The sequence below is a fragment of the Dermochelys coriacea genome, chromosome 8 (assembly GCF_009764565.3).
Source record: "Dermochelys coriacea isolate rDerCor1 chromosome 8, rDerCor1.pri.v4, whole genome shotgun sequence".
In the NCBI taxonomy this organism is placed as follows: Eukaryota; Metazoa; Chordata; order Testudines; family Dermochelyidae; genus Dermochelys; species Dermochelys coriacea.
Window position 1 is genome coordinate 16,426,915 of NC_050075.1, and position 22,899 is coordinate 16,449,813.

The following is a 22,899-nucleotide window of genomic DNA, read 5'->3' on the forward strand; positions in this document are numbered from 1 at the left end:
AAACAGGATCCCAGAAAACTGTTGCGGTAGCCAAAATAAGTGAGTTACAGACTACTTTGTTTCCCTTATGTACTTGATTGTCTGGAGATCCAAGTGCCTCTATGGATAGCTTTAACAGAGCGGCTGCCTTGGATTGTTTCTTTAATTTCACGTTATTCCTTTAAGGATTTACTCTATTTTTAGAACACGCTCTTGCTTGCCAGCTGACTTTGACTCCACAAGAGAAGTTGAATGAATACTATTTTCCACTCTCATTGTCTCTCTTTTCTAGCCACTAATACTGTTCTCATACTTTTATGACCATGTAGTTGGTATTCTACACACAGTACCACTCATGGCTCTACTATTATAAGTTTGGCAAGACTATGTTAGGTTTTATGGGAATGAAAGAGTGAGAGTGGACTCAAACCAAAGACAACATAAAAGGCCTTATTTTGCTGGGTAAAGGCCTAACCTCTTAATGATTAAATCACTTGGAGTGGAATAGAAAACTGTATCCAAGATGCTAAGCTGAGAGACATCTCTTTCCTGCAGTTACTTGGTGCCCCACAGGGAGAATGAAATAGTCCAAAAGGAAAAGATTCTATAAGGAGGAGGAGGCACACAATTCCTGACAAATCTACACCAGGAGTTGGATTAGGGCAGTAATTCTGAATCTGAATATTTAGGCATTTCTAATTAATTTGGGTTGGTGTCTAGATGCCAGAGACCTACTATTTGTAGTTATCCTCGCTTCCCTCTCTAGATTTGATTTCCCTTCTTGTTTTTTGTGGACTCCATGTGCTACAATTAAGTGAAAGTAAGTAACTTACTTATGGATGTGGTGGATTCTCCTTCTCTTGAAGCCCATAAATGAAGATTGGATGTCTGTCTAAAAAATATGCTCTAGCTCAATCAGAAGTTATATTCTTGAGGCAGAAATCAGTTGGTGACATTCCCATGGCCTATGTTGAGCAGGAGGTCAGACAAGATTATCATCACAGTCCCTTCCAGCCTTAAAATCCCTGAGTCTGTGAATTCATATAAAGAAGTCAGTGGCTAGCTTGACATCCTGGATATCATGTAGAGTGGTTTAGAAGATGAGTGTGTAAAAACCTTCATGGTTGAAAGTGAACTGCATAGCTCTATCTGGCTGGTCTTGGCCATCCAACGGTGTGACGTTCAAATACTATCATAAAGTGAATTAACTTAATCATCAGTAGAGCAGAATCTTAACTACACCCCCTCACTTCTCCACTGAGATCTGAGAGGCTTGATTTATGAGACAGTTGGACATCTGGTTTCTTTTGCATTTCACTAGTCTCTGTTTACAAATACAATGCAAATCCGCAGAGCTGAAGATGGGATGTGGTTGCTCTGCAATCACATTGTGCACAAGAAGCCCAGTGCCCTCTGTTTTTTAACATGTCACCAGCAAAGAAATGGGATTTTAGCATCATTACAGCCCTTGTTTTGGGATTGCAAAGGAAGACATTAAAACTTTAAGAATTAGAAGTTACCTTTTGATGGGGAGGAGAGATGCTTTTAAAGGAAGGTTGAACCTGTGGTTTGTGAATGTCAACTGTAATCATGCCCTTTTAAAATTTTAGCACATGGAGCTTAAGAGCATGCAGGCCGCTTTAGGTAATGAGTACAGATGGGGCTGGGATCCAAACACCCAAGAACTTTTCAAAAGTTTGGATTTCATTCCCTCTGCAGTGGGCCAAGCCAGCAGCTTCAAAGTTGGAGCTGAATCTTACAGCTCAGGTCCATCTCTAGTCATATGTAACCTATTAATCCTTTGGATTAGTTCAAAAATAACAGACAAAATGTGGGGTTTATGGAAAACGAGTGATGTCCTTTTCTTTTCACCATCATATGCATTTCCTATTTCAAAATTAGTACAGAATTCACTGGACAAAAAGTATTGCTTTCTTTGCTCTTTACAAAGATAGCATTGGAGAAGTGACTAGAGGAACTGGAGGGGTGAGATGATTGCTAAAGGGATAAAAGATCCTTTTACCTCTAGATTGCTGGGTCAAGTCCAGACTAGACCAGTTGTGGCTTAAATTGGTCTAGCGGATAGACTGCTGGGCTGGGATATGGGAGACCTGGGTTCTATTTCCTGCTCTGCTATTGGCCTGCTGTGTGACAGTAGACAAGTCACTTTGCCACAATCTATCCCTCGGTTTCCCCATCTGTAAAACCTCCTTTGTAAAGTAGGTGTGATGTACTGATGAAAAGTGCTATCCAACAACTAGATATTTATTTCTAGTCTGATGGCTGCTTGGTGGTCTATGTGAAGTACATTTTTGGCCTCTGTCTGGTTCAAACTGAACAGGTGCCCACAATACTAAATCTCCACTGGTCAAGTGGCCCGGAGCAGATTTGGTGGGGCAACATGGGGAAGTTTGCACTGCTGGTGCCTGTATTGTTGATAAACTTTCTGTCTTTTTCTCCCTCAACAACTCTCTCTCTCTCCCTCCAACAGCTCCTTTCAACTGCCTTGTCTCCTCTGACTTCTCCTCACTCACCCAACCTAGCAAACCTTTCTCCACAGCCCTACTTTTCGAGATCAGCTTGAGAAGATTTGCATACTAATTTCAAGTACAGCACAGTGAATCAGTTCCTTAGTCTGGCAACTGCAGCTCAGTAGATTAGCTCTGTCTGTACTGAAGAGCCAACCAGAAATGGAGCCTTCTAGGATAATTGGACTGTGGTTCCTACATTGAGTCGCTCTTCTGCAGGCCCTCTGTTGATGCTGAAGGGCTACAATCTCAAAGTGAGCCTAGGTTTTCAATTTTCTTAAATAGAAACACTGGGTTACATGCACAAAACCATGTCCCATTGACCATGTCTTAAAGACAGATTTGGGTTTGAATTAAATGCACTAAAACAGTACTTGGCTAGAGATATTGTCCTTTATAAAGGGAATAAAAAATGTTCTGGAGAGTCTAAAATAAGCAGATCTACAATATAAGTTTGGACGCATCAGTGACAAAAGTGTAATTGATAATCATTTGTCATTGAAGTGATTATCATGTAGAACTAGAAGAATCTTAACCTGATAGGGGCCACGTTCTGGGCTTGTCTACACTTACATTTTATAGCGCTCTAACTTGCTGGCTCAGGAGTGTGAAAAATCATTCCCCTGAGCGCAGCAAGTCTGAGCGCTTTAAAGCGCTAGTGTAGACAGGCTCCGAGTGCTGGGAATCGCGCTCCCAGCGCTCGAAGCTATTTCCCTCGTGGCGGTGGATTACCAGCAGCGCTGGGAGAGCTCTCGTGACCACACTCACACTTCAAAGCGCTGCCATGGGAGCGCTCCCGCAGCAGCACTTTGAAGTTTCTAGTGTAGACGTAGCCTCTGTTACAGCAGTGTAAATTTGGAATAAATGGGAACAGAAATTGGCCATTAAACTTCAGTACCTATAGAATGCTAGTAACCCATGAATAGCATAATTTTAACAAGTTTTTAAAGAAATGGGCATACCTTTCTCATCACACGTCAGTGACTACTTATCAACTCAGTAACCTGCTAAAACTTATTCTAGCTATGTGATGTGTATGCAATATTGTGTAATAATATTGAGGCCTATTCCTTTGTAAATATTGCATGCAACTAATCTCTCAATATATACATTTGTATGTTCTGTTTTTTGGTAAACAGACTTACTATAGAATTATGTTTTAAAAATCTATTCGCTCAACATGTTGCAGTGCTCACAGAAAATGTTGCATAAAAAAAATCAGAGAAGAATCCAGTATCTGTGTTCTCATGAATATGTGTACCATCTTCACTGTGTCACTGTCTGTGAAATTGGAGTTTGCACCTGTATTTTAGATTTGCTTGAAGAGAAGGATTGGTTTTATTCATAATTTTGGTCCTGGTGGGAAACAGATGTTGGTACTATGAGGGTCACTAGATGGCGATGTTACCAATAGTAAAAAGAAAAGGAGTACTTGTGACACCTTAGAGACTAACAAATTTATGTGAGCATAAGCTGTAGCTCACGAAAGCTTATGCTCAAATAAATTTGTTAGTCTCTAAGGTGCCACAAGTACTCCTTTTCTTTTTGCAAATACAGACTAACACGGCTGCTACTCTGTTACCAATAGTCTAACCTTCTGTTTAACAACTGAATGTATAGTCAGTCAGATCATGAGGGATGCTGTGTTGCCAGTTGTGAAACAGTTCTGTTTAGAAGCTGCTGTGTACAGCAGTAAAGTTTGTTCCCTGATGGTGCAGAGCTACTGATTATTGGATACATTCACACATGAAAACAAAACCATCACCTGCTGTCAGAAACATTACAACCCTCTCATAGAAATAAATTCTCATTATCTGAAGGCAACCTGACTCCTGCTGTGGCAGAAGGGATGCTGCCTGATTTCCTGACCTTCTGAAATGCAGCATTAGAGTTAATACTCGACATGCTGCACTGCGATCCAATAATGGGCCAAGAGAGCCTCTTTGTTTTCTGACCAGTCTCTTTATAAGCACTTGAAATTCCTGTTGGCATTAATTGGACTTGTGTGCATAGGGCAAGGAGAACAGACTCCTAAATCTTATGTTCATAGCAACAGCCTATTAATAAAAATTCCATTGTCCCCAGTGAAAAAGAGGTAATCTAAAATCAGCCTTTGTTTTTTAGGATACTTCTCTGTGGAGGACTAACAATAACATGATCAGGGACCTAGTCCAAAGCTCATTGAAGTCGATGGAAAGACTCGCATTGATTTCAATGAACTTTGAATCAGACCCTGAGAGAATTGCTACTCTTCTTATTAAAACAAATAAGTTGCAGAATATTTACAGCAATGTGCCGAAGCCCCTTTGGCATTACTATGTTGTCTAGCATAATCAAATCATACCTCTACCTAAGTACTCCTACCCCCTTCCCACTTTTCACTCCAGGCAGAGGGATTAACCAGGAACTTCCTAGGATGTTTATCTATCACTCGAGAATGGGAAGCAGTTATGACAAGTAAAATACTTTAAAAGTATTTAGGACTCTGGCTCCAGGCCATCCATTGTCTGTCCTGATAGATTCCTGAAATGCTGTTTACTTACTAATGTGGAATTGAATGTCACCTTTGCAATGGGGAATTGGTCATGGTGAGAAAAAAGATCCAAGGAGTCGAAGTATGCTGGAAAAAATTCCACCCACTAGTTAGAAATTTTCTGCATCACAAATTCTAGGAATTCTTTCCTTTTATTGTTTCTCACCTAGGAAAAATAATGACAATCTATGTAAAGGAAGGACTAGATTTTACCAAGGAGTTTCCAAGTTCTCTCCTCTGCTTTTTCCACCAAATGCATCCGATGAAGTGAGCTGTAGCTCACGAAAGCTTATGCTCTAATAAATTTGTTAGTCTCTAAGGTGCCACGGGTACTCCTTTTCTTTTTCCAAGTTCATTAGTTGCTTTATACTACTCCAATATTATGGGGCAGTCAACAGCCATTACTGTTATATTCTACCCATACATGTGTCTCTTGTGTTCTTGCATGGAATTTTCTTTAATCAGAGCATTAAACATTCTGGGCCATATCCCACCTTTTGATGTACCTTTGCATTAAAAAGACACTCTCTGACTGTCTTTTTAAGATGGAACATAATAAAACAATGCTGTACATTATCAGGCTCAGAATTCATCTATCCCCACACTCTTGAGAATTCTTATTTTTTTCAAGATTGGAATTAAGAGTATGACCAGCCCTCTTGATCACTGACAATGCCCAGCAACTTTTGAGACAACGATAACTAAAAATTGGAAGGCAGTAAAGCCTTCCGATATAGAAGCCAACTATAGAAAAGCTGATCTCCTTATTCTTTTAAAACCAGATTTCTAGGGCTGTTGCATAGGCAGTGAGACAATTCCCTCCCCACAATTCTTATATTTTCTTTGAATAATTGTTTTTCCCTCAGGTTTGCGTGGGAAATATAAACCTGAACACGGGCAGGTTATCTTTCTGCCTCTCCTTTGATGTGTTTGCTGTAACCCACATTACTAACAAAATTACTCAGTGTCTAAGGTAGCAGGAAGATGGGACCTTTAGTAAACAAACTAAATCTATGTTTATTTAATTTAGCTTTTGTTTAGTTTGTTGCTACCTTGGTTTTGCTTGTCCTTTGAAAACTCTATAAAGCTGCCTGAAATGGTGACATCTGGTGGTAATTCTTATCATTGTCAGCTATTTCCTTCCTTGTCCGGAAGCATTAGTCAAGCTCTAATTATTCCTATTATTATTCACTAGATCCTTTCCCTAGAGTAAGTCCCTTTCTGCTGCTCAATGGGAATTGACCTAAGGGAATTCCCCCAATGGTGTGGAGGCATTCCTGGGACATGAGGGGGCAAAGCCAAATCAGGCTTTGTTCCAAGGGTACATCTACGCAGTGAGTGGCAGCCCGCAGCAGCGAGTCTCAAGGCCCCCGTCGACAGACTCGGGCTCACGCTACGGTGCTAAAAATAGCTATGTGGACATTGTGGCTTGGACTGGAACTTGGGCTCTGGAGCCCATCCCCCTCCCAGGGCTTCTGAGCCTGAGCTGCAGCCCAAGCCACAGAGTCTACAGAGCTATTTTTAGCACCATGGCATGAACGCAAGTCTGCTGCCTGAAGCCCTGAGACTTGCTGTCGCTCGGTGTGTACCCCCAGTCGCCCTGGGCCAGCAGAACGGTCCCTAGGATACTGCTCCAACCAGTGTTAACTCAAGTCATCTTAACTTGTGCCAAGGGCTGGTTCTGCCCCCAGCTTGTTCCAGGATTGAGTGAGGCAGGAAGGTGGCTTTGAGCCTTCTTTGGAATAATTGAGGATTGAGCTCTTTATTATTACCTAAATATTTATCTTACTGTAGCATCCAGAGGTTCCAACCCAGATTGGGGTTCCATTTTGCTGGGTGGTGTGGATAAACAGAGATAATCCCTGCCACCAAAAACTTAGGCCCACATTCTTTACTGGTGGTTAGGTGTTGCCCCACCCAGAACTGCAACATCTAAGTCCTACTGAAAGTCAATCGGTTATTTGGGCCTGGTCTACATTAGAAACTTACATCTGTATAGCTATGTGTCTTAGGCTTTGTCTACCCTATGCACTTCTTAGCGATACCACTGTGCCGCTACAGCCGTGCTGCTAAAAGGCGCGCAGTGTAGCTGCTGTTTGTCTACAGGAGAGAGCTCTCCCGCCGGCACAAAACTTCCACCCCCAACGAGTGGCAGCAGCTTTGTCATCAGTAGAGTGCTCCTGCTGACAAAGCACTGTTCACACCGGTGCTTTTTGTCAGTAAAACTTTTGTCGTTTGGGGGGGTATGGTTTTTTTAAACTCCTGAACGACAAAAGTTTTTCCGATGAAGTTCCAGTATAGACAAAGCCTTAGGGATGTGGATTTTTTCACACCCTGAGAGATGTAGCTATACTGACCTAATTCCCGGTGTAGACAGCACTAGGTTGATGGAAGAATTCTTCCATTGACCTAGCTACTGCCTCTTGAGGAAGTGGATTACCTATGCCAATGGGAACACTAGGCATTCCAATGCTGAATGGAGCAACGCCTAAATACCTTTCGAAAATCTGGTCCTTCCAGTCTGAAATTATGGTCAGACTTTATATTAAGGTTTTATTATTAAAAGGCTTATAAAGGGTTAATAAATGATTAATAGATGTTATGAGCATATTATAAACATGAGTAGCGTGAGGTTAGAGATCATTAGAAGCACATCATCAGAAGGCATTACAGATTGTTTACAACCCTGGTTTATAGTAATCTATTGACCTGTTCCAATCTAACAATCTATAACAATTGATTAACTATTTAATAAAACAGGTATAAATCATTTATTAACCCTTTTTATCTTAATAAAAAGTGCGACTGAAGTTGTTATCTTTTGCAAGTAATCTCTGAGGTTACGCCTTCCCCCAAAACTCTGAAGTGAGCTGTAGCTCACGAAAGCTTAATAAATTTGTTAGTCTCTAAGGTGCCAAAAGTACTCATTTTCTTTTTGTGAATACAGACTAACACGGCTGCTACTCTGAAACGTGTCATTATTGAACATAATAATTCTAATGAGAGCTTATTAGATTTGGGTGAAACAGGCAGGACTGTAATTGTGTCACTGAATTTATTTCTTGATTTCATGTAAATAGCAACAATTATCTTCTCCATGAGGAGTGCCTCATGACAGAAGCCCAGATGTGTCAAAATAAAAACAGATAAAGAGCAAGGCCAAGGGATGCTAACCCACGATGGACAAATACTGTAGGGGTCGAGCAGCCCAAAGTACATTTCTTGGCAAGCCCCCACCAGGCGCATGTACAATACATGTACAGCCCATAATCATGAAGGCTGAGTGGCTCAGCAGAGGAAGTGGGACCCTACCAGACATTAGGAACAGGATACTCAACAGAGCAGGAAACCCAGAACTTATTTCTGGAATAGTTGTGAGGGCTAAGGCAACATCCTCAGTCCATACTTGCATTGTTGGAAAATATGTTCTAGTCTAGAGAGCCCCCCAAGAATGTTGCCATTCATTCCTTAACAGCTCCTAGTGCTACCTGTAGGCCCTGCAGTCACAAGCCTGGATTCTATAAGATGCTATCAGTGTACTGTGAAAATCTAAGACTTCTGCCAATGCTGCAGCCCCTTTATACTACTCCAACACCACTTTTGCCCCTTTTTCCTCTTTCCTGCACCCAGCACAGCAAAGGAGAAACTGAATCTGGCCCTGACTGTGCAAGTGTGGAACTGCAGGGGTTAAGGGTTAATCACCATTTCAGTGGAAAGGCCCATGGGAATGATGATTTATGAAGAGCTCCAGTAATTTAAAAACTGCATTTCAAAGGCATGTTTGCCTGCTTGGCCCCCTCTCGCCAGCCTCCCCATAACATACACACACTCACCCCTTCACTGTGATTATTGATCTAAAGTCAATTCCAGCTCCAGAACTTTACTCCACTCTGGAAGGATGGTTCAAACCAAAAAACAGACAGACACACATACAAGTAACTCTAGCTGCCTAAGTAAATCCCATTGTCTCATGTGAGGGCTTTAACTGCTGACTCCCAACACAAACCAGATTTCTGGGGCCTATTGTGTGGCAAGAATACACTGGACACAGCAGAGCATAAGCTCTGTTTTGCCAGTCAAGAATGTAGTGGAAGATACATTGAACCTACATTCTTAAAGGGGACACCTCTATGCCTTGGGGTGTGGTTTCATTATTCCTCACAGTCCTTCCAAGGAGCACTTGGTGGCTGCTTCCCTGCCCCCCCTTCTCCAAGAAGAAAGAAAAAAGAGTTTTTTAAAAACAATAATTAATGGTATTTATTGAACAAAGAATAGTATGTCCTATTTGGCAAGATGCTGAGTGCCCCGAGATGTGCCTAGCATCTTGCAGGGAATGGCCCTTTTGTAAAGATTGGCCTGAACAATTGCATGGTCAGCAGTGTTGAGATCCAGGGTTCTGGCTTTGGATCTATCTATTAATGGAGGTGCCTGATTATCATATGGACTTCAGAGAGAATGGGAACTGTCAGTTGCCAGCTAGGGAGGCAGTGCCTTGGTTGCCCATGGAAATTATCTCCCGCAATCCTAAGGCAATTGGCCTTGGTTAATGCTACTGTCTCTGCTATTGTAACAGATAGAACTGAGTGCAAGTTGTGGATTCCTTCTCTTTGCAAACCACTATGTGGTCTACCCTTCAGAAGAAAAGGAATACTGTATCATTCCATCACAGACCCTTTATTCTAAGTCCTTAGCACTAGCTGTGCATCAAGTTCCACATTGTGATCTACATAAAACAGTAATCTCCACTGTCCTTTCCTTTGAAACCAAGTGATCCCGCCCAGTGCAGCCCATAAGCAGAATGAAAGATATTTTCCTACCTGGTGGCAAGCGAGTCAGTAAAGCCAGTGGAGACCCTGACTGAGGAGCAGTCTGCTAAAGTGTAATATCTCCTAACAAAGGCAGTACCTTTCCCAGTTCTGTTTCTGGCACCACCTGTCTCCTCTGAACAGTTAGACAGGAGGGATTCCTTGTCAGTGTCTGAGACTATTTGGTAATCAAGTAGAAAGCACATCATGCATGAATACCTTGCTTCAGGGCCTTGTCAGCATGTCTGATGAGGTGATACCATAAAAATGCCAGCCAGACTTCTCCATGGACAACTAAGAGCCCAATTGCTCTTTGTAGCAGTTGTGCCTGGAAATTACTAAAGGCCAATAGTTTGGGTTTACATTATCTTTAGGCTCCAGAAGAAAAACAACTTATGGTTTATTGAGCCGGGGGGAAATAGCGTTGGCTTACTCTGCCTGTTTTCTGAGTAATCGTGTATCCAGCTTTCTGCCTGAAACCCACATCAACTGATGCTCTAGCCTCTTGGTTTAAAATGGAAAGTGTCATTACTCATTATGGACAACAGAAAACACCAAACTATAGGCAGGGACCTACCATAACAAAATGAGTCTTCCCCCTTCTGACATACCCCCAACCCACAGCCCTTAGGATTCCAAACAGTATTAAAAGGCTTGAGGTACCATCATCAGTCATCTTAAAATAGAGGTTTTTATTCCTGTTGTTTATAATAAGCCCTTTAAAGCTTAGAACTGAAATCTCTTTATTCTCTACTAGCATATGTTTTGTTATCGTGGGGTTGCTCATGAATGCTGGGCTGTGGACAGTGAGTGGTTTGTTACTGCCCTTGAGCAGTGGGCCATATGTATCAGTTTGTTGTTGCAGAGTAGCTAATTGTGCTCTGGGCTGTGGACAGTTTTTGGTGTTATAGGGTGTTGCACACTTAGCTCTTTTGCATCCAGTTTCACCACCTGTAAAACAGACATGATTCTGATCTCACAGGGCTTGGGAGGAAAAAATAATGTTTTAAGAGTTTTAAAGCTAAAAAATAACCTCTCTCTATATATAAACCCCTCTATATAAATAACCCCTTGGCCCATTCTTGCCTGACAAACACAGTAAGCCATGCTGATTGGGTACTCAGTGTGCATTCCTAATGCACGAGGCAGATCGTTAAGGATACATAGTTCTTATGTCCATGCAGCAGTATGGTCTAATGCAGGGGTGGCCAAACTTACTGACCCTCCGAACCACAAACGATAATCTTCAGAAATTTGAGAGACGGGTGTGCCTGCTGGGGCTCAGGGCTTCAGCCCCGTTCCTGCTGAAGTCCCAAGACACCCCCTTCCCTGCAGGGCCGAAACCCTTTGCCCCACTACCCTGCTGCATGGCAGAAGCCCCGAGCTCCCCCTGCCCCAGTGTGGCAGGTAGAGAATCGGGGGGGGGGGGGGCGGGCTCTGCAAGCCGCACTTTTAACTGTAAGTGCCACATGAGACTCACAAGCTGCAGTTTGGCCACCGGGGTCTAGTGGCTAAAGCATGCGTCTGGCAATCAGAAACCCTAGGTTCCAATCCCAGAGCTGACACTGATTTAATGTATGACCTTCTTAAAAGTTGTTGTGCTCTGTGAGGTCATGGGATATTATTTCCCTAGACATGGGAAATATGCCTCAATGTCGGCACTGTGCGGTGCAGGAACTATGGTTATGGGCTCTAGAATGGCATTAATGAATTAATACAAGGAGAACTGTACAAGGACATAACCTTTATAAGGCAACCTCTGACCTGATGATACTTCCTGCCTCAAAGTATCCTCAGATGCAGAGCGCAATTAAGCCCCATCTTTAACAGCAGGCAAGGAAATGATTTTTGTTGATCCCTCATGGGGTCACTCTATTTGCAAAGCACTTTGGGATCCTAGAAGCAGTGGCTCTATAGAGATGCAAAAGGCCGTTCTTCTTCCTGACTCCCTCATCCCAAGCAGGTCTCCAGGCAGGAAGGTTAAATGGGACGAAACACTCATCATACTCTCAAATGTCACCATTTTCCCCCTTCCACCCCCACTCCAATTCCCCTGCAGGACACAGGGCTAAATGTCAGACCACAAAAGCAATACAGCCCAGGTTTGTTTAGTGTTTCACTGCAGGTGTGGCTGCTCCCACGTATGTACTTGCACACCACTTAGCCACTTCCTTCTGCTTGGTCTTCCCAGAAACAGGCAAACAGGCGCTCACAGCTCATCTCAAGGCCAGGAGGAGACTTTGAACAGTTGTATTTTAAGGTTCTGTTTATAGACACCTTTCTCCAGGGAGTTTCTCTCCCTTTTCTTCTGTCTCGGTCCCTGTGTATTCGGTGATGAAGACATAAATGCTCAGTTGTTTGTGGTTGGTTCACTGATAGGTTCTGTCCAATACAATGGGGGTAGAAGCAAAATCAAAGAATCCAGCCCAAAGATTTTGCTATCGCTATTTCGCGAAGGCCCTGATCTGGCATTCCTGGTGCACTCAAAACCCTCACTGAAATTTCACCCAACTACGAACCCCAAATCTCCAAGCAAATCTCAGTCAAAACGGCCAAGTTTCACCTGGTTTCCCCATCAAAACTCCATGAAACCACACCTCACTCCTGAAGGCAATGCTGAACCATCGGCCAGTCCCAGGTTTACACAAAAGGTTCTGGAGCCTCAGCAGATCTGCTCCCTGACACATTCCAAGTCTTGATTTCATAGTGAACAATGAACATAGGGAATTTTCATGTGGTGTTGGGTGTAACTGTGAATACTCCCACAGCTAGAGTTCAGAAAAGCATCCAAACTTAGCACAGGCTGCAAAATCTGGATCTGAATTTGGATCCAGATTTTAAACAACTCCCCTGCCCCATAGTTCAGGAGTGTTGGAATGTAAATTTTTGTTTCTAATCCAAGATAATCCATATGTCCTAAACTTGTGGTTCACCATCACTAAATATATCATCACTCAACTATGAAGCTTCTCCAAGTGTAGTATCAGGTGGAGTTGTTCCAGATAGGACTCCATTGTTTCTGGGTTGGCTATAAGCTCAATATTGATTTACAACCCTGGAAATCCATAGGGCGTTAACTGTACTAGTGCTGAGGGGCTAGTATAAGGGACTGCGTACCGTGTCATGTTAAATTCTAGGAAACACTGTCTGGCAGAATTCTGCCCCATATTCTCTTGCTCAATATCTTATTTCTTTATTTATTATCTAATAACTGCACAATGTAATTGCTGTTTTATTTTGTAGTTGCTTGAACCAACAGTCAGATAAGAACTCCGAAAAAAAAATTCCTTATTTGAGATATGATTCCAGTGAGGGACTACAGTGTATAAGTACCTTCATAGGGAAAATATAGCAGCGATAAGAATTCCAGAGGTAACTGCACCTCTGGCTCTGTTGTGGCCTCTTTGAGGGCACCCCACTCAGGTCTGAAGCCTCTAGCTGTCCCCTTTCTTTGGGCAGGAACCTGCCTTCCTCTCCCTCTAGACTGGAGATTTAGGCTGCAATTTCTCCTGCAATTCATTATCACCTTAGCAAGTCTGAGTTTAGTTCAACACCTGCTGTACTGTTCTCTCCGAGGGCCAAGGCAAGAATTAAGTAGTGACCTGCCAGCCTTCATAAAGCACAATATTATCTATTCTGAACAGTGTTGCCAACCTTGAGATCAAAAACCATTTGTCTGGCCCATAAAACCATGAGATTTTATTAAAATGATGACATTGTGTCTTTTCGGTCTGTCTTCTGGCAGAGAGAGAGAGAGAGGTGTGTGTGTGTGGATCCCCACTCTCCTTATTGAATAAGGTGACTCGTGGTTCTGGCTGCAGGAGCTCTCACCCCTCTATCTACCTGTCTTCTGCCCAGCAAATTAATTCTCTGTCCCCCAACCCCTAAAACAAACCTGCCCCCCAATTCTCATAGCAGTTCTGCTCCTGCATCAGTTCTGCCTATCTCTTGCCTCCCCATCAGCCCAGTCACCCTTTGCCCCCCATCAGTTCTATCCCCCCAAGCTTGCCCCTGACCCATCAGCTCTGCTCCTTCTGGTGTTCTTCACCCCCTTCTGGGTTTGGGGGGAACTCTTGGATTGGGTGACCATGACTCCCTTCTGGATCAGGCCGGACACTTTATACAGTTTTTCAGTCCTTTGCCAGGCTTCTCCAAAGCTGGTAAAACCAGTCTATGCACTTTCCTCCAGGGAGGAAGAAGGGGTTACCCTTCTCTCTGCTTGTTTATTTGCCTGGGGATTTGCATTAGTTCCCTCCCCCTCCCCCAATGATTTTAATTTCTGCTTTTCACCACCAGCCCCCTGAGCCCATACATATAACACTTACAAGCTGATAAAAATGGTCTTTAAATAGTCCATAATCCTATTAGTCAATTCTCAAGTTGACAATCTTTGGTCATTCGTGCTTATGTGACATCCCCCGACAGTCACTGAAATACTTGTCCTGCTTCCAGAAAGAAATTAACCTCTTCGTATTCAGCAAGTAACAATACAAGTGAAGAGGGGAAACAGTCACTTTTTTTTTCATAAAAATAAATCAGAAGTTTCCTAGTTCTCCATGCGTGGTACTAACGGGCTCTTTAGTCCAGTGGAGAAAGGCATAAAAAGAACTAGTGGCTGGAAGCTAAAGTAAGACGCATTCAAATTAGAAATTAGGCACACATTTTTAACAGTGAGGGTAAGTGACCATTGGAACAAACTACTAAGGGAAGTGGTGGCTTCTCTGTCTCTTGTTGTCTTCAAATCAAGACTGGATTCTTTTTTGGAAGAGATGCTTTAGCCAAACACAAGTGCTCAAACACAATGGGCTTAATGCAGGAGCAACTGGTTGAAATTTAATAGCCTGTGATACACAGGAGTTCGGACTAAATGATTTAATGGTGTCTCCTAGCCTTAAACTCTATGAATCTATTTTCAGCACTGTACATAATTAAAATTTAAAGAGTTTTAAAAATCAAATGTCTTTTTTGTGGTTAATGCTAACTGATTGTTTCCTTTTTGCATATCTCTCAGCCAGGACAATGAAAATAGACTGGTAAATTTCACTTTTGTTTCTGGCCAGTTTAAGGTTCTGAAGCCTAAGGCTGTAAAATTTGGGTTGTAAATGCTGTAGCAGGGATTTAAAGCCAAACAAGCATAGTTTTCACTTGAATTTATTATTATTCATGGAGACATTTCTATCAGTCTCAGGTTTCACAAGATGGAAATGGAAATTACCCTTCCAAAGGGTGACACTCACCCCTCTGTAGAAGATTAGCACAAGCCCTAAGCACTACGTAAGCCCTCAAAATACTGCCTAAGTGAGGACCTCGTGTTGGTCATTTGAACAGGCATGAAAGTCACCCAGTGTCTCTCTAGGTAAAAAATAATGATTGAAATGTAAGTACTTTCTGCTATGCTGATAAAATCCAGTCGGTTATGCAGGTTCCTGGCTGAATAGTAACTGGGAAGGCCTCCAGCTCTGGGGTATATATGCACTCAGATGTTGCTTTACCTTCCTCCTTCCAGTTTAGAGAGAGACATAAACTGAACACTGGGTAGGGACCTATCAAACCTTGGTGAAAGTTTTGGATCTGACTCTGGTCCTTCTCTGCCCCAGACATGAACGCACCAAGAAGGGGATCTGAAGCTCTAAAGAGGTACATGCTGTGTCAAGTCTTCATGTGACAACGTTAGCGAAAAAGATCATATAAACCACAGGCTGCACGCAAACAGACAGAATCATGCAGCTGCTCTTGCACTGACTCCAAGCAAAACAGTGCCCCGTTTGAAACACTGGTGCTATTTTCTTTTGTGTAGTTTCATACCAAAGCAGAAGAGGATGGTATTTTTCAAAAGGCTGAATGACCCCTTCTCAATCCTCTAACCAAAATAAAACAAAGCCCCACAAAAAGCAAGTAGTAAATGAGCAGTATCCAGTTTTGAACACTTGAGGAATTACAGTCCTGATATGCAGATATTTTTATACAGAGCCCTACTCAAAAAATGCTCATGCACTTTATATTTCAGACCCACCTCTTCAATCCTGATTTAAAACAGAGAAGGTTTCAGCTTTCTTAATGTAAATGGAAAGCTGATTCCATAACTATAAACACATACAGCTCTAGCCCCAAATCACTCCAAATTATATTAAAGAGAAACCAGTGCATATACCCTGGATAATGAGTGAGATCGTAAGAGAAAGAGCAAGTGAGAAAGGTGCTCTAGTTAGCCTTGGTCTACACTAGGTGTTGAGGTTGAATTTAGCAGCGTTAGATCGATTTAACCCCTTTTTTTTCCACTTAAAGGGTTCTTAAACTCGATTTCCTTACTCCACCCCCCGACAAAGGGATTAGCTCTGAAATCGGCTTTGCTGGGTCGAATTTGGGGTACTGTGGACACAATTAGATGGCCTCCGGGAGCTATCCCAGAGTGCTCCATTGTGACCGCTCTGGACAGCACTCTCAACTCAGATACACTGGCCAGGTAGACAGGAAAAGGCCCACGAACTTTTGAATTTCAATTTCCTGTTTGGCCAGCGTGGCAAGCTGCAGGTGACCATGCAGAGCTCATCAGCAGAGGTGACCATGATGGAGTCCCAGAATCGCAAAAGAGCTCCAGCATGGACCAAACGAGAGGTACGGGATCTGATCGCTATATGGAGAGAGGAATCCGTGCGATCAGAACTATGTTCCAGTTTTCAAAATGCCAAAACATTCATGAAAATCTCCCAGGGCATGAAGGACAGAGGCCATAACAGGGACCTGAAGCAGTGCTGCGTGAAACTTAAGGAGCTGAGGCAAGCCTACCAGAAAACCAGAGAGGTGAACGGCCCCTCTGGGTCAGAGCCCAAAACATGCTGCTTCTATGATGAGCTGCATGCCATTTTAGGGGGTTCAGCCACCACTACCCCAGCCATGTTGTTTGACTCCTTCAATGGAGATGGAGGCAACACGGAAGCAGGTTTTGGGGACGAGGAAGATGATGATGATGAGGTTGTAGATAGCTCACAGCAAGCAAGTGGAGAAACCGGTTTTCCCGACAGCCAGAAACTGTTTCTCACCCTGGACCTGGAGCCAGTACTCCCCGAACCCACCCAAGGCTGCCTCTCGAACCCCCGAGGCAGAGAAGGGACCTCTGGTGAGTGTACCTTTTAAAATACTATACATGGTTTAAAAGCAAGCATGTTTAATGATTAATTTGCCTTGGCATTCGCGGCTCTCCTGGATGTACTCCCAAAGCCTTTACAAACGGTTTCTGGGGAGGGCAGGCTTATTCTGTCCACCATGGTAGGACACTTTACCACTCCAGGCCAGTAGCACATACTCGGGAATCATTGTAGAACAAAGCATTACAGTGTATGTTTGCTGGCGTTCAAACAACATCCGTTCTTTATCTCTCTGTGTTATCCTCAGGAGAGTGATAACATTCATGGTCACCTGGTTGAAATAGGGTGCTTTTCTTAAGGGGATATTCAGAGGTGCCCGTTCCTGCTGGGCTGTTTGCCTGTAGCTGAACAGAAATGTTCCCCGCTGTTAGCCACAGGGAGAGGGGAGGGATGAGGGGCTAGCCACGCGGTGGGGGGAGGCAAAATGCCACGTTGGAATAAAAGCACGTGCTATGTATGTAATGTTAAAAGCAAGGTTTACCGTGAAAGAGTGTACCCATTGTTCTATAAAATGTGTCTTTTTAAATACCACTGTCCCTTTTTTTTTCTTCACCAGCTGCATGTGTTTTAAGGATCACAGGATCTTCTCCCTCCCAGAGGCTAGCGAAGATTAGAAGGCGAAAAAAACACACTCGTGATGAAATGTTCTCTGAGCTCATGCTGTCCTCCCACACTGACAGAGCACAGACAAATGCGTGGAGGCAGACAATGTCAGAGTGCAGGAAAGCACAAAATGACCGGGAGGAGCGGTGGCGGGCTGAAGAGAGGGCTGAAGCTGAAAGGTGACGGCAGTGTGATGAGAGGAGGCAGGATTCAATGCTGAGGCTGCTGCAGGATCAAACTTATGTGCTCCAGCATATGGTTGAGCTGCAGGAAAGGCAGCAGGAGCACAGACCACTGCTACAGCCCCTGTGTAACCAACCGCCCTCCTCCTGAAGTTCCATAGCTTCCTCACCCAGACGCCCAAGAACATGGTGGGGGGGCCTCCGGCCACCCAGCCACTCCACCCCAGAGGATTGCCCAAACAACAGAAGGCTGGCATTCAATAAGTTTTAAAGTTTTAAACTTTTAAAGTGCTGTGTGGTCTTGTCCTTCCCTCCTCCACCACCCCTCCTGGTGTTTCTCTCCACCACCACCCCTCCTCAGCTACCTTGGTAGTTATCCCCCTGTTTGTGTGATGAATTAATAAAGAATGCATGAATGTGAAGCACCAATGACTTTATTGCCTCTGCAAGCAGTGATCATAGGGAGGAGGGGAGGATGGTTAGCATACAGGGAAGTAGAGTGAACCAAGGGGTGGGGGGTTTCATCAAGGAGAAACAAACAGAACTTTCACACTGTAGCCTGGCCAGTCATGAAACTGGTTTTCAAAGCTTCTCTGATGCGCACCGCACCCTCCTGTGCTCTTCTAACTGCCCTCGTGTCTGGCTGTGCGTAACCAGCAGCCAGGCGATTTGCCTCAACCTCCCACCCTGCCATAAACGTCTCCCCCTTACTCTCACAGATATTGTGGAGCGCACAGCAAGCAATAATAACAATAGGAATATTGGTTTCGCTGAGGTCTAACCGAGTCAGTAAACTGCACCAGCGCACTTTTAAACATCCAAATGCACATTCTACCACCGTTCTGCACTTGCTCAGCCTGTAGTTGAACAGCTCCTGACTACTGTTCAGGCTGCCTGCGTATGACTTCATGAGCCATGGCATAAAGGGGTAGGCTGGGTCCCCAAGGATAACTATAAGCATTTCAATATCCCCAATGGTTATTTTCTGGTCTGGGAATAAAGTCCCTTCTGCAGCTTTTGAAACAGACCAGAGTTCCTGAAGATGCAAGCATCATGTACCTTTCCTGGCCATCCCACGTTGATGTTGGTGAAATGTCCCTTGTGATCCACCAGTGCTTGTAGCACTATTGAAAAATACCCCTTGCAGTTTATGTACTCGCCAGCTTGGTGCTCTGGTGCCAAGATAGGGATATGGGTTCCATCTATGGCCCCACCACAGTTAGGGAATCCCATTGCAGCAAAGCCGTCCACTATTACCTGCACATTTTCCAGGGTCACTACCCTTGATATCAGCAGATCTTTGATTGCGTTGGCTATTTGCATCACAGCAGCCCCCACAGTAGATTTGCCCACTCCAAATTGATTCCCGACTGACCAGTAGCTGAGTGGTGTTGCAAGCTTTCACAGGGCTATTGCCACTCGCTTCTCAACTGTGAGGGCTGCTTTCATCTTGGTATTCTTGGGCCTCAGGGCAGGGGAAAGCAAGTCACAAAGTTCCATGAAAGTGCCCTTACACATGCGAAAGTTTTGCAGCCACTAGGAATCGTCCCAGACCTGCAACACTATGTGGTCCCACCAGTCTGTGCTTGTTTCCCGAGCCCAGAATTGGCGTTCCACCGCATGAGCCTGCCCCATTAGCACCACGATGCCCACATTGCCAGGGCCCGTGCTTTGAGAAAAGTCCGTGTCCATGTCCTCATCACTCTCGTCACTGCGCTGACGTCGCCTACTCGCCCGGTTTCGCTTTGCCAGGTTCTGGTGCTGCATATACTGCTGGATAATGCATGTGGTGTTTAATGTGCTCCTAATTGCCAAAGTGATCTGAGCGGGCTCCATGCTTGCCGTGTTATGGCGTCTGCACAGGGAAAAGGCATGGAACGATTGTCTGCCATTGCCTTGACAGAGGGGCGACTGACGACATGGCTTATAGGGTTGGCTTACAGGGAATTAAAATCAACAAAGGGGGTGGCTTTGTGAGAAACTGAATGGCCCCCCTCAAGGATAGAACTCAAAACCTTAAGGATAGAACTCAAAACTGGGTTTAGCAGGCCGTTGATTTCAAGGAGGGAGGGAGGAGAAAATGAATACAAAACAAATCTGGTCTATTTCTTGTTTTGAGCCACTTCATCTATCTTTATACATCTTGCTGGCAGCAGACTGTGCAGTACGACCGCTAGCAATCGTCACCTGGGTGCTCGGCAGAAGACGGTGCAGTATGACTGCTGGCCATCGTCTTCTGCTGGCTGCTGATTAAAAGATAGTGCACTGCTGGTAGGACTGAATTGCCATGAGACGAAACTTAAAAGGAAAATGACCTGGCTGAGTCACTCCCATGTTTGCCCAGGCGCCCCGACCTCATCGAGGTTGGTTAAAAGAGCACCCAGGACTACGTCGACGACAGCTACCAGTCATGCTGCACTGTCTGCTGCCAAAAGGCAATAAACTGCTGCTGTGTAGCAATGCAGTACCATGTCTGCCAGCACCCAGGAGTCATACGGTGATGGTTAGCTGAGCTGGCTCCATGCTTGCCGTGGTATGGCGTCTGCACAGGTAACTCAAGAAAAAAGATGCAAAACGATTGTCTGCCCTTGCTTTCACAGAAGGAGGGAGGGAAGGGGGGCCTGACAATATGTACCCAAAACCACCCACAACAGTGTTTTTAGGCATTGGGATTTCTACACAGAATTCAAATGGGCGTCGGAGACTGCGGGAACTGTGGGATAGTTACCCACAGTGCAACGCTCCGGAAGTCGACGGTTGCCTCGGTATTGTGGACACACTCTGCCGACTACATGCACTTAGAGCATTTTTGTGGGGACACACACAATCAACTGTTTAAAAATGCTTTCTACAAAACCGACTTCTATAAATTCGACCTAATTTCGTAGCGTAGACATACCCTTAGACAGTGCTGTTGCTTATAACCTTGTAGGTGAGAAAAAGCCCTGGGTGGCAATGTGGCCTAGTGACACAGCAAAGAACTGCATGTCACAATTGTAGCCCTTGCTGTGTGATCTTAGGCATGTGATATGAATTAACAATTGTGTGCCTTGGACTGTTATAGAAAGGGGTATAAGAATGCCTGGCTCGACAGGGTTTTGAGACTTAGTTAAATGTTTATTACATAGGTTGTGTTCTTCAGGTAATGGCCTTACATTTATTTCAATTGATTTCCCATTTAAAAAACACTTCTCATAGGCTCTCATTTACCTAGGCATAATATTAGAACAACACATTCACACAAAAATATAAATGTCAAGCCACATTGTTAAACTAAATCTAGTGGCTTCACCTCACAATACAGTCATGATAAAAATAACTAGGACCAATGGAAGATCAGTCCCTAATCCCCACCCCACTTCCCAAGAGCAGGACAAAAGAGAGAAGTTTTGCAACATGATCTGAAGGTCAGCCTGTTCAGGCCATTCATATCCAACTTACCCGGGGCAAGTTCTAAAATTCAAGGCCACTCATGGAGGATGCCCTGCCAGTTGTCCCCCACTAAAGCCAGAGGGCTCCAGCTGTATAGCAGAGGTGGGGGAGGGTGGTTCTCTTAAACAGGCAGCTCACAAGCCATTTAGGGCTTCATGTAGGTGCAAAGTGTTGCTATTACCTACTGTTCTATTGGGAAACTAAATTAATGTTTGTTAAGAGACGTGCTTTTTCTCTGCGGAGCTCTAAGCAGTATTTATTTATTGCTATGAGCTTTCACTGGCAATCGAGTGAGAGATTTCAAAATGGCATTTGGCAACAGCCTTCACATCCTGGTAAATACATCTTTTACCTTTAAAATGGTGGCAATTTTAGGGCATGAACATCATCTATTCACAGAGCCATGTAGGAAGGGAAGAGCTTGATCCAAACTACATACTGGCACCCCTAGTATTTCTAGCACTTCTGTTCAAGATGACAGTTTACGGTTGCTTCTGACAGTCAGCAGTAAAGTGGGGAGCCGAAAGGGAAAAACAGCAGTGAAAAAGAAATCCCCAGTGTTTTGAAAATTAGGATTTATCTCCTCCCCTCCCCAATTAGTTTCGGTCATTAAACACTCCAAACAAAAAACCTAAACAAATATAACACTACCTACCACTGGGGAAAGATCTGTAAATACACAATTCTGCCAGAGAGCTTGAAAGTTACAACATTTAAAAATAACCTAGAAGGAGAGAGGGTTGGCTGATAGACTATAGTATGTTATAGTATGAAATAAGAAAAATTAAAGTTAGAATAGGAGAGAACTCCTGATGATATTCAGCAATTTTATTGGTGTGGCCCTGGTAGCAGTTGAATAAAACCCCAGAAGAGGGCGCTCCTAGCTAAATTTGCAGGCACTGCAGGATAACCGTACCTGAGAAATAAGGCATTAATGGTATAAGAGTGCTAGTACATAGCTAACTTTTGATAAGGATCCACCCAGCCGTTCCTCCTGTAACAATGTTTAAGGTCCATGTGAAGGCAGGGAGGAAAAGCCTCTTCAGTGCCAGAGAATTTTTTTCTACTACTAAGGTACAGTAAATATGCTATCAAAAGTGAACATATATTTGTGGGAGCTTTGCTTGTAAAAAGTGCAAATGAGAATGATACACACCCACACTCAATCACTAGGGTTCACAAAGCTCATTGCAAAGTGCCACTGAATTAATCATTAGCTACTAAATTCATATTTCTCCAGTATCTGCATCCTTTAAGCAATCATTTCTATTGGTTCAGAGTTTTTTGTGGATGTCTAGCTCGATGCAAACACTTGTGCGCATGCACACTCACTGTTATAGCTATCCATCTGAGTAAAGAGTGTGTTCCAGGAAAATAAGCTTCCATTTTAGAATTAAATGAGTGCCACAAATTAAGTGTATCCTTGGATATTCAGAAATTCTCCAAAGCAACAATCACTGGCATGTGTTAGGGATAGGGACACTGCTTTTGCTTAATGTTGAATTCTTTCCAGTATCTTGATTCTGAAAGCTGACACAAACTCTAACTGTATTGTGAAAAAAGGATCAGGGAGGGGAAAGAGCCTAATGAAAAATAGTTAAAATTGTGTATAAATATAAGTGCATTACAATCATAGGTAGGACATGTTCTTTGTCCTGATGAGCTTACAATCTATCTGGGAGAGGGGATCGG

At 43.7% G+C, this 22,899-nt stretch overlaps 1 protein-coding gene across 4 annotated transcripts in view; it reads right to left on the minus strand.

Annotated features, from left to right (window-relative positions):
* Nucleotides 1–22,899, minus strand: part of FGF1 (fibroblast growth factor 1) — a 67,239-nt gene that overhangs the window by 19,476 nt on the left and 24,864 nt on the right. Inside the window, exon 1 of one of the 4 annotated variants that reach the window (XM_043491278.1) lies at nucleotides 8,874–8,918. The exons of the other annotated variants lie outside the window; for them this stretch is intronic. The gene's annotated coding sequence lies outside the window, so the exon portion shown is untranslated. Of the gene's footprint in view, nucleotides 1–8,873; nucleotides 8,919–22,899 lie in introns of those variants that run through there. 4 annotated transcript variants of the gene reach the window in all.